Here is an 11,221-nt window from a genome sequence, read left to right on the forward strand (position 1 = left end):
ATTCATTAAAATATCCCAAATGACATTTACACTAGATGACATCACTCTACCCCCCAACCCCCCTCACACAAACGCTTCCAAGCTCCTTGTTTTCTAGAATAATTTCAGTTTGGTTGCGTCAGGTGTGTTGATCCAGTCGCTGCCATGTTCGGGGGGGGGGGCCTGGAGCCATTCGCTCTCTCATTCACGCCTACGGAGAGTCGGACCTGCTAGAGCGTCTGTTTGTGGACTGTGGGAGGGAACATGTGGAGAACCCGGGCAGGAGAACACGGGGACTCCATGTATGGAGACCCTGATCCTGTTGTGAGGCCAGGATGCTAACAGGGGAGCTCTAACAAATGTCTACACACACACATGTGTGTGTGTGTAAGCAGGAATCTTAGACGGACCACAATGTTTGCATTTTGATGTCTTGCGAGATATGTGTATATATATATATTGAGGTTTTCTGTCCTAATATAATTGCATGTTTTCATATTATATATGATCTACATGGATAAAAAAATTGAAGGTACCCAATTGAGGGCATTAGCATGTCATCATTATACAAATATTATTACAAATCGCCACCAACACGTGAAATATGGGGAAAGTTTTTTATGGATTTTACTTTTTAAAATACAATTATTTGTTTTTTGGGGGGTAAGATCCTAGATAGCTGAAGTAGAAAACGTGATGCTTGTTTCCTGTCTAGTGGGGCAAGAACACTAGGAGGATTTAGCTCGCGGCTAACCAAACGTAGATAAAGAAATAATTTGATCTCACATCTCCTCCAGACTTTATCAGTCGGCGGGGTCAGATTAGAAGGCCGGGGTTTCTTCTCACCACCGGGTTTTTGCACGGTTACCGTAAAATCCATCTTGTTGTTACTGTGTTACATACAATATGATGACTTTTTTATGCCTTTAAATCCACATAATTTTCTCACCTGCTATTTTATGGTGTTACTTATGGACTGGTTTCTGCACTACACTATACAGAAAACTTTGCTGCTCTTCTCTATACTCAAATTCAAATAAAATATATTTGTACACTTCAGGTTTTAATGCTGTTGAATCTCTTTCACCTCAGTACTGATGTGCAGCCTGTCATTATATAAGTGAGACACGTCTTCTGGATTTTTCTGTATGTCTAGTAAATGTGGGGACGAGGAAAATAAAGCTGACTTTGACATTTGATTTTGAGGTGCATATAAATGCATTTGTACTTGAATATCCTCATCAAAACATATTGTGAAAGAAATTCACCAAAGCAGAAAATCATGAAATTAAAACCCCACCAAGACATGCTAAAGCTCACTAGCACATCACTAACAACACATATGAATGTAAAGTAACACAGGATAATTCATGCTAGCACATTCTCATACACACACGATATGCGCTCCGTTTAATTTTCCAGAAAATCACAAATAAGCACGTATAAATGACACTGTCGTCGGCGTGTAAACGTATTTGTCCTTGGATTTATCTAAATGTGTTTATCATGTCCTGCTGAATCAAAACCCATCAGGGCATGCTAAAGCTCCCTGGCACATTACAAACACCACACGTAAATGTAAAGTAACACAGGCTAATTCATCTTTCTCTTTCTGGAAAAAAAAACTCAGCGGTCCGCCTGTAAATGACTTTTCCGACCCGGAACACAAGCGAAGAACCCTTCACCGAAGAACCAGAACCGGGGTTCTGCGGCATCGGGATGTCTCGTCCCCCTTTTTTCCGTTGAAATCTCACCGCACCGGGGCCAAATCCCCCCCCCCCCCCGTTCTTATCTTCATCCTGCCCTCGCTCTCCTAGGAAATGGGAGGCAGGAGGAAAGTGGAGCAGATGTGGGGGGAAGGGGGGGGGGGGGGCAGTGGAAGCAATAAATCATCGTCCACCTTCAGAGTTCGGGGTTTGTTGTTGCTCTCCTGTGTTGTGATAAATCTCCCTCCTCCGAGAGAGGGACGTATAAAAACAAGAAAATGGAGGTAATAAAATAAAGGAATGAGACCGAGCCCCCCCCCTCCCCCCCCCGTTGTGTTCCCCGCCGGAAGGAAGAAGGCGAGGAGGAGCCTCCCGTCCGAGAAATGATGGCCGAGAAACGACAGCGAGGGAGAGAGACGGGGATTTTTTTCGGTTCCCTCTGAAAGGTTTTATGACGTGTGAGGAGTTTTCAAGGGGGCGGGGGTGGAAATATGGCCGCTGTCCGTCGTCGCGGCTCTCGAGGATCCTCCGGCCTCCCCCGCGACCCCCCTCCTTCGTCTTCCTTTTCTTCTCCACCTGCTCAGTTCTCCGCACTTTTAGATCATCGACGGCTATAATTAGAAAGTTAATGTACCTGGGGATGTTCCGCCTTCAACCCGGAGTCTTCCTCAGTCCTGACTCCTGCACCCGTCCCGGGTCTCAGCCTGAAAGGAGCGATCCGCACCTGGAGGGGAAGGTGGGCGTTAATGGGAGTCGTCAGGGTCACCTGTTGGTCGTTGACCCACCCTTCCATTATCCAGCAGCTCGTCGGGGTCGCCTGTGTCCGACGGGAACCGGCGGTTGCTCTACCTGGAACTCTTTCAGCTCTTCTGTGACCACTTTCCGGAGTCAGAGTCCCAATTCCGTCTTTATTTTCTTAAACATGGCAGTCAACTATCATCTAATGATTGTGAGAATGAAAATTCATTAATTCAATTCTTTCAAAATGTATACAATCGCTAACCAGATGGGTGGGAGATTAGCAAGTGTGCATATGAATGACGCCGTCATCGGCATATAAAGTTATTTGTGCTTGGATATCTTGTCCAAGAATTTTTTTTTGCCAGTTGAGATCTTGGATTTTCCAGAAAACTGAAAACAAAACAAATCAAAAAAACAAATTTGTGCTTGGATATCTTTATTGAAATAAGTTGAGAAAAATAGCAGGAAATCATGGAATCGAAAACCCACCAAGACATGCTAAAGTTCACTAGCGCATCACTGACATCGATGTAAATGAACACAGGCTAATTCATGCTAGCACCCACTAACATATACTATGTACATTATATATGCTCAGTTTAATTTTCCTAAAAAAATCACAGATCTGGAAATAAAAATAACACTGTCATTGGCATGTAAACATATTTGGATATGTCTAAATGTGTTTAAAAAAGCCACCAAGACATGCAAAAGCTCACTAGCACATTACTATCAGCATACGTAAATGTAAAGTAACACAGGGGAATTCATATTAGCGCATACTAACACACACACAAACAAGTGCATAATGCAAAACACACCAAGACGTGCCAAAGTTGCAAACAGTTTGCAAACTGTTACAAACATATGAAACTTTAAAATCTTACCTGGCCCTGTCCGCGTGTGACTAAAAACAAAGGAATATTTTAACTGACTTTGTTTTGTTTTGTTTTGGCACCTTCTTGATTTCCGTAATATTTCTCACAGGTGTGACAGTATAAGTGGAATATTATGTATGACTTTGGTATGAAATCAACGCACACCACTGGAAAAGTTACACACGGTAAGCGAAACGCTTGCAAACGGACACACACTAATTAATGCTTGTGCATACTACACACACGGGTGCACAGTGGCAAACACACTGACACGTGCTAAAGCTCACTAGCAGATGGTAATCAACATACATTAATGAAAGCTAACACACACAAAATCATGCTAATGCATCCTAAATCACACACACACACGGTGCACAAACTTAATAACGTATGCTGAAGCTCACTAACACAATGAAATCAACACACATTAATGAAAGCTAACACACACTAATTCATGCTAACACTCTTGAACACATACATTAACATGGACAGATAAATGACAGTGTCATCGGCGTATAAACGTATTTGCGCTCTGGTATCTTAAATGTGTTCGTGTGGAAAAAAGGATCACTTCTCTCACGGACAGCGGCAGCGATGGCTTCATAGTAGAACTTCAACTTGTTTTATAGTATAGAAACAATATAATATTATCGCTCACCCAAATCTGCATTTCCGATAAGTTTACAGAGAATTCAAGGATCTTTGCTGTAGCGGGCTGTTCTGGAATTGGACCGTATTTATTCAGACCCCAGGGAAGGAGAGAAAATGGACTCCTACACTCTGGAGTTGGAGTTGATCATTATATTCAATTCTGAAGTGAAAATGAAGATTTATTCATATTAACTTCTTTTTGAAATGTCTAAAACTGCTTGGCAGTCCTGGACAGGATGGCACATTAGCAAACTGTCCGCTAATTGTGTTAGCTCCTTTTCCATTTTTATTTGGTGTTAAAGAACGGGGATGAACTTCTCAATGTCTTTAAAACAGTTTTGAGGAAACTTTGAATATGACTCCGGAAAACAACTTTAAAAAGTCACGCTAACCTTGTTTTACCCCCTGCATTTGTCTAGTTGCTCACTTCAAACGAACTTCCGAAGCGAAATATCTCCTGCCAAAAAGGGAAATAACTGTCGTCGGAGTGCGTTAAGGTGGAGACGGTGGCGGCGTGGGGTGATTTGTTTGGCGAGTGTCGATCCCCTGCCGCTAACAGGAGTCTGAGCTGAGTTTACGGGCGACATCACGCTCGCTAACAGGATTACAGGGATAATAGCTGGGCTTAAGGCGCCGCCATTCCAGAATGGCAACATGACAGTGAACGAGGCGCATTCAGGTGGGATCACGGATCCGGTCGGCCCGAGGACCCGGAGACGCCTGCTTTGCTGACAGTTTGGGAGGAGGACGGGACTTGGAGGGGCATCAAAGTTTCCTATCTTGTTTCTCGCCACAGAGAAAACAGGAGGTTTAATATGTACCGTCCCCGGCTCTTCAGTCTTAATCCAGTTACACAAAGGGAGGATTTGAGGGCCGAACGCTCCCAAGGTGATAATTAATGCCGGTAAATCCACTGACGGCCCACAGGGGAAGATTCTTTTGTGGTGGTGGGGAAGGGGATTTGGGGGGTCGCTTTATTCAGGAGCGAAATTGGGATAATGGCCAGAAATCCTTCTGGGTTAATTGACCGAGAGAAACGACAGGCCCGACTGTATGTCCGCAAGACATTAAACATTTACCAGGAGCAATGTTTGGTGAAAAAATCACTTTAATCATTTTATCTTTTTATTTTCTTCCTTTTCTTTTTAGGTGTGCTTCCGTTTACCAAACAAGTCCTCTGACCGAAGACTGTTGGGATTCCGTCATGTTTATGGTTAATTATTGTATCATGGTAATGATTTTTTTCAAACTTCTTGAAAAGTAAACCAATATGGGAACAAAAACAGAAATCCCAAAAAGTTCTTGATTTACTCACCTGTTTCAAGAAAGAACCTGGCCCCAGTCTCCATCTCTGACCGCCAGAAAATAACCCCAGTGGACTACATCCCTAATCCAGTAACACTTCCCTACTGTTTTTCTGAGCTATTGTTTTGGCCCAAAAATCGGCATCATGCAGTCAGAAACAGGAACGGTATGGCAACAAATGGCCGACTCCTCTCGATTCTCACCAATGATGTGGTTGTTTCCTGTGAGGAACCCGTCATGGTTTGACTCAAAACCTGTTGGCGTGCAGGTTCTGTAGTGCAACAGCAGCGTAAAGGCGCAAATGTTTTGCGATGTTAAGGAGTAACGTCCCTGGACTTGTATGTTTCAAAGGGAACATCAACACAGCTGCTTGTGTTTACCTTGGAACTGATTGTTGATATGAGGGCTTTTCTCTACTGTTTCTTCCGCAGAAACAGTTTATCACGAATAAATTTCAAGTTGTGACCAACAGCGACGGCTCAGAACCTCACAAGGTATTGATCAGTGTGATGGAAAGCAGCTGACATCGACTCTGTGGCGCAACGGTAGCGCGTCTGACTCCAGATCAGAAGGCTGCGTGTTCAAATCACGTCAGAGTCAAAAACATCTCCCTGTCAATGCTTGCGCACTTATTCCTTGGTACAGCAATCCTTTTTTAACCAGTTGGGAATGCCACAGGGCTCTAAACTTTGATTTTCCAGAAAACCTCAAATCTTGACTTTTGCATATAAATGACACTGTCATTGGCATATTAATGTAATGGATCTCTTTGCCAAAATGCGCGGCAAAAAAACAATTTCCACATAAGGAAATCTTGGCCCAATGAATCAAAAACCTGAGAAAGATCTCTCTTCAAGGAAGCACGATGCTGTTTTCCGTCCGGGGCATTGAAAAGATCATTTTTCTTGCCGACAGCAGCTTGATGGCAGTGAAGTAGAACTTGAACTATACTTGGAAGCTGTATTGTTACTTTCTAAAACGGCCTTAACCATGAGTTTACCTGGAGCTCTGCTAGAACTGAGGGTTCAGAAATAGAGTCGTATTTATTCTGACCCCCCCGAGGGGAGAAAATAGATCATCGTATTGAGTTCACATGTTGAATATTGTGAAGTGGAGTGATCAGTGAGTTCGTGCTTATGCTTCCTCTGGTCAAAAAGGTTATTTCCTGCTTGAGTGGAAAAATGACAGTGAAACAAGTTGATCGTGCGGGTTTAGAGAGCGGGAGTTCAAAGGCTCTGATGTACCGCGGAGTTATTTTTCTGACATGCGCTTCTGTTGACAAAGAAGGATGTAAAGGTACAACGCTTCGCTGACTCTGACGTGATTTGAACACGCAGCCTTCTGATCTGGAGTCAGACGCGCTACCGTTGCGCCACAGAGTCCACTTGCAAAGGCATCATGTTCCGTGATTCATCTTCAATCGGGAGGAGAATATGGTCCAAATAGTTAGTGGACATTCTGGTCAACATGAGAAGCAGGGAGAGCTAGGGGAGCTGTCGCAAAAGGCCTTGACTCTGACGTGATTTGAACACGCAGCCTTCTGATCTGGAGTCAGACGCGCTACCGTTGCGCCACAGAGTCCACTAAAACCTCTGACCACCTCTGATAATCATTTCCTGGAGCCAGCCGTCAGGTCCATTTAAGGCAAAATTGTTTGTCGGTCGTTGGCCCTGTGATTGACAGGTGACCCGTTGAGGTCAAACCACACCCTCCTTCCAGGTACTCATTTCATCACCTTGACAAGGAGGTGCAGCGTTAGGTTGTTGTACTGTAGATTTGAAGTTTTGTCAGCCAAATAATATCTGTTTTAATCCACATGAAGGACTTTGTGTTCTAATACTCCTATATTTGGAGCAGCAGGAGGGACAGAACACTGTATCTGCTTTTTATTGTACCTTTTCAAAACAGAGCCGCTACTTCCTCTGGTCTTCAAGAACATCAATGAGGCAAAGCTTCTTTTGATAACAAACACAGGAATTCCAGTGGTGCTTGGGATCCACGGTAACAGCTGGTTGATTCTGAAAGAACATCCGGTTGATTCTGAAGTGATTTAAAACACGCAGTCTTCTCATCTAGAGTCAAATGCACGACGGTTGTTCTGCAGAGTCCTTGTTGTCCACACCCTGGTGACCTTCCCTCCAGACCGGAGCTGGATTATGGTCTGAGACAGGACCGTCACGGTGATTTATTAATGTCAGAGGAGCTGATTCAGAGCCTCTGGTTTATGAGGGATGACAACTTGGAAGTGAATCAAAGGCACCTTGTCCGGCTCACCGCCGTATGTGAGATAAAGGAGGAGCATACATTCCTCCCAGGAGTGGACAGAAGAAATAGTACCATGTTTACCATCACGCAAAACCAAACCACCTACGTTCCCAGCAGGCTGGAGGTAACGCTGAACAGCTTTTAGCATCACAGCCATGTTCCCTGGGGAAGAGGTTCTCCTCCAGATTGTTATAAACAGCTCAGAGCAGGTTCTAAATAGATGAGTTGATCGCAACCAACATATACGCTCAATTCAAAACACTCCCACGGACTCTGCGGTGCAAAAGCAGCGTGCCTGACTCCAGATTGGAAGGCTCTGTATTTGAATCACGTCAGAGGCAGCCAGCTGTTCCCTCTTACCGCGGATCGCAGACACAACTGGTATTGCCTCTTTTGTCCTCAAAAGAGGCTTCGGTACAGTGATGTTCTCAAAGACCAGAAGAAGGGGTTTGTTATGAAAGGTTCAATACAGAGTGGAGACTGGATTCTGTTCCACCTCCCAGTCCAAATATAACATATATGGAACGCCAAGTCCTTATTGTGGATTAAAACAGATAGGATTTGACCACCACAACTTCAGATCTGCAGTGCAACAAGCTTACACTGCACCTCCTTGTCAAAGTGATGTGACGAGTACCTTGAAAGGGATTTTTGAGCCCATTTACCAGTTATGACCAAGGGCCAATGATCAATCGGGACAAGCTGAAGAGTCAGGAAGTCTTGTATTTGCTTTTAAAGAATGTTTCCTGCTTTCTCCAGGTGATGGGCAACTTGCGAAGAACGGGAAGGATCTTGCTAAAGACCAAGGATCAGTTGGTCAGTCTAGACAAACACTTCCTCCAGTAAAATAGCGGTAAACAACCGGTAAACAATACGGTACAGATGGTCATGACCCTGACGTGATTTGAACACGCAGCCTTCTGATCTGGAGTCAGACGCGCTACCGTTGCGCCACAGAGTCCCACCCACATGTTAATGCTGAAGGGATTGGAAGCATTCGGTTTTTGTTCGGTAGTTGATATCGAACAAAAATGGGATCATGGGAATAAACCAATCTACCTTTGGTTCAGCAGTCCCAAATACTAATGCTGCACCTTGGCAACTGGCAACTTGAAGAACTTCAAGTCTAGTTTCTAAGACAAGGTTTCAAAAAAGAACTCTTCAAGGAGCAGGCTGTACTTGACCCTGACGTGATTTGAACACGTAACCTTCCGATCTGGAGTCAGACGCGCTACCGTTGCGCCACAGAGTCTCACCCACATGCTGACGCTAATGGTATTTTGAAGTTCATTTCGAACAAAAATCGGATCACATGGGAATCAACCAGTGCACCATTTGTTCAGGAGTCCCAAATACATATGCTACACCTTTATGTCCTCATAACCAGTCAGGACTTGGGGCAAAACGTCAAGAACCACTAGGTAAAAAGTGCTGATGTACTGGTTTAGCTTCTAAAGAACATGTCCCGCTACCTTCAGGTGATGGGCAACATGCAAAGATGATCAAAAGGGCAGTTGGGTGAAAAAGTAAAGCGCTTTCAACAATACAGTCCAAGAGCAGCAACTCCTTGACTTTTCTTAACCATCAAGATGTGCTTGACTCTGACGTGATTTGACACACAATCAGTTTGGATGGGATTCGACCGCTGAGCCTTCTACTGCGCAGTCCAAAATGCTAATACTTCATCTTCTCGTCCCTCCCATAAATACCTGAATGCTTGGAAGGAGATTTTCTAGCCCATCTGTTGCCTCCCATTGTACACTAAGAACACCAAGTAGATAATACTGACCCAAATTCAATTCAGATGGGACTCAACTCCTGAACCTTCTAATGCGCAGTTCGAAATGTTAAATGCTTCTTGTCCCCCCCAAACAAATACCTGAAACACTTTGAAGGAGGTTTTTTCGGCCCAACTTTTACCAGTCAGGAGCAGGGGCCAATCATCAAGAATAACGAGGTGAGGACTAAGGAGGTCATCAATTACCATCAAGATGTGCTTGTCACAATGTCACCTCCCATCGAAGACTAAGAACAACAAGTAGTTAATACCATGAAATCAACAGTACTGTTTGGTCAGCAGTCCCAAATACCAATGCTGCACCTTGAAGAAATTTAAGTCTGGTTGCAGAGACAAGATTTCAAGACAAGGACATCTTGAAGCTGCACTAGACCCTTAGAGGGAGTTGTTTTTGACTCTGACGTGATTTGAACACGCAGCCTTCTGATCTGGAGTCAGACGCGCTACCGTTGCGCCACAGAGTCCCACCCACATGCTGATGTGATTTGACGCATCCGATTTTTGTTCGGTAGTTAATGCCGAACAAAAATCAGATAACATGGGAATCCACCAGTGTACTAATGCTGCACCTCCTTGTCCTCCTGACTAATACCTATCACATGGAGATTTTTGAGCCAGGCAATTGGCAGTCAGAAATAGGGGCCAATCACCAATAACGCCATGGTGAAGAGTCAGGAAGCACAAGTCCCGGTTTAGTTGCTAAAGATGTTTTCTGCTAGATTGCACGGGACAAGCAACTTCCAAAGAAGACTAAGGATCAGTAGGATGATAAGGGGAAGGATGGATAAATCTGTGGATGTTCTCAGTCTTCCAGGTCATGGTGAATTCTTGTTGAAATCTTCTTGTCTTGGCAACTGGCAACTTGAAGAAAGTCAAGTCCTGTTGCCAAGACAAGATTTCAAAAAGGAATTCTTCATGCAGCAGGCTGTACTTGACCCTGACGTGATTTGAACACACAGCCTTCTGATCTGGAGTCAGACGCGCTACCGTTGCGCCACAGAGTCCAGTTTACATGCTGATGCTCATGGGATTCGATCGCCCAACCATTTAACATGCAGTCCCAAATGCTAAACCAGACCAGCTGCACGTTCTTGTTCCCCCAACAATTACCTAAAACACTTAGAAGGAGATTTTTAAGCCAGACTGTCGCCTCCCTTTGTACACCATGAACACAAAGTAGTTAATACTGCACCAAAGGCAATACAGAGGCAATACCGGATTCAACCAGCAAACCTTGTGTTCAGCAGTCCAAAATGCTAATGCTGCACTTCCTTGTCCTTCTGACAAAGACCTGAAACATGTAGACGCTGAATTTTGAGTGAAGCTGTTACCACTCAGGTGAAGTGTCAAGCAGTACAAGTCTTGCTTCCTAAGGGTGACAGACAACTTGCAAAGAAGTGGCAATCCTTGATGATCAATACACAGAGCAGTGTCTCCTCAAACAGTTCTAATGTTCCAAAGAAGACTAAGGATCAGTAGGATGATGAAGGGAAGGATAAGTAAATCTGTGGATGTTTTCAGTCTTCCAGGTCATGGTGAATTCTTGTTGAAATCTTCTTGTCTTGGCAACTGGCAACTTGAAGAAAGTCAAGTCCTGTTGCTAAGACAAGATTTCAAAAAGGAATTCCTGACCCTGACGTGATTTGAACACGCAGCCTTCTGATCTGGAGTCAGACGCGCTACCGTTGCGCCACAGAGTCCCACGAACATGTTAATGGGATCCGACCCGTCCGATTTCTATTTTCGGTAATTGATATCGCACAAAAATAAGTCCAGTTGCCAAGACAAGATTTCAAAAAGTAACACCTCAAGCAGCACGCTGCACCTGACCCTGACGTGATTTGAACACGCAGCCTTCTGATCTGGAGTCAGACGTGCTACCGTTGCGCCACAGAGTC

The 11,221-nt window shown here is 44.3% G+C and overlaps 9 non-coding genes across 9 annotated transcripts; 1 reads left to right on the forward strand and 8 right to left on the reverse strand.

Annotated features, from left to right (window-relative positions):
• The first annotated feature begins 5,788 nt into the window (after positions 1-5,788).
• On the forward strand, positions 5,789-5,860 carry trnaw-cca (transfer RNA tryptophan (anticodon CCA)). Its single transcript has one exon. It is a non-coding gene; the product is annotated as a tRNA-Trp (tRNA).
• A 710-nt stretch (positions 5,861-6,570) lies between these two features.
• Positions 6,571-6,642, reverse strand: trnaw-cca (transfer RNA tryptophan (anticodon CCA)). Its single transcript has one exon. It is a non-coding gene; the product is annotated as a tRNA-Trp (tRNA).
• A 127-nt stretch (positions 6,643-6,769) lies between these two features.
• On the reverse strand, positions 6,770-6,841 carry trnaw-cca (transfer RNA tryptophan (anticodon CCA)). Its single transcript has one exon. It is a non-coding gene; the product is annotated as a tRNA-Trp (tRNA).
• A 1,573-nt stretch (positions 6,842-8,414) lies between these two features.
• Positions 8,415-8,486, reverse strand: trnaw-cca (transfer RNA tryptophan (anticodon CCA)). The gene has a single exon. It is a non-coding gene; the product is annotated as a tRNA-Trp (tRNA).
• Positions 8,487-8,705: 219 nt separating this feature from the next.
• On the reverse strand, positions 8,706-8,777 carry trnaw-cca (transfer RNA tryptophan (anticodon CCA)). The gene has a single exon. It is a non-coding gene; the product is annotated as a tRNA-Trp (tRNA).
• A 938-nt stretch (positions 8,778-9,715) lies between these two features.
• On the reverse strand, positions 9,716-9,787 carry trnaw-cca (transfer RNA tryptophan (anticodon CCA)). Its single transcript has one exon. It is a non-coding gene; the product is annotated as a tRNA-Trp (tRNA).
• Positions 9,788-10,255: 468 nt separating this feature from the next.
• Positions 10,256-10,327, reverse strand: trnaw-cca (transfer RNA tryptophan (anticodon CCA)). Its single transcript has one exon. It is a non-coding gene; the product is annotated as a tRNA-Trp (tRNA).
• A 624-nt stretch (positions 10,328-10,951) lies between these two features.
• On the reverse strand, positions 10,952-11,023 carry trnaw-cca (transfer RNA tryptophan (anticodon CCA)). Its single transcript has one exon. It is a non-coding gene; the product is annotated as a tRNA-Trp (tRNA).
• A 126-nt stretch (positions 11,024-11,149) lies between these two features.
• Positions 11,150-11,221, reverse strand: trnaw-cca (transfer RNA tryptophan (anticodon CCA)). The gene has a single exon. It is a non-coding gene; the product is annotated as a tRNA-Trp (tRNA).

This window comes from Fistularia commersonii, chromosome 31 (genome assembly GCF_037954325.1).
Source record: "Fistularia commersonii isolate RoL2024-O1a breed Wild chromosome 31, RoL_Fcom_v1.0, whole genome shotgun sequence".
NCBI lineage: Eukaryota > Metazoa > Chordata > Actinopteri > Syngnathiformes > Fistulariidae > Fistularia > Fistularia commersonii.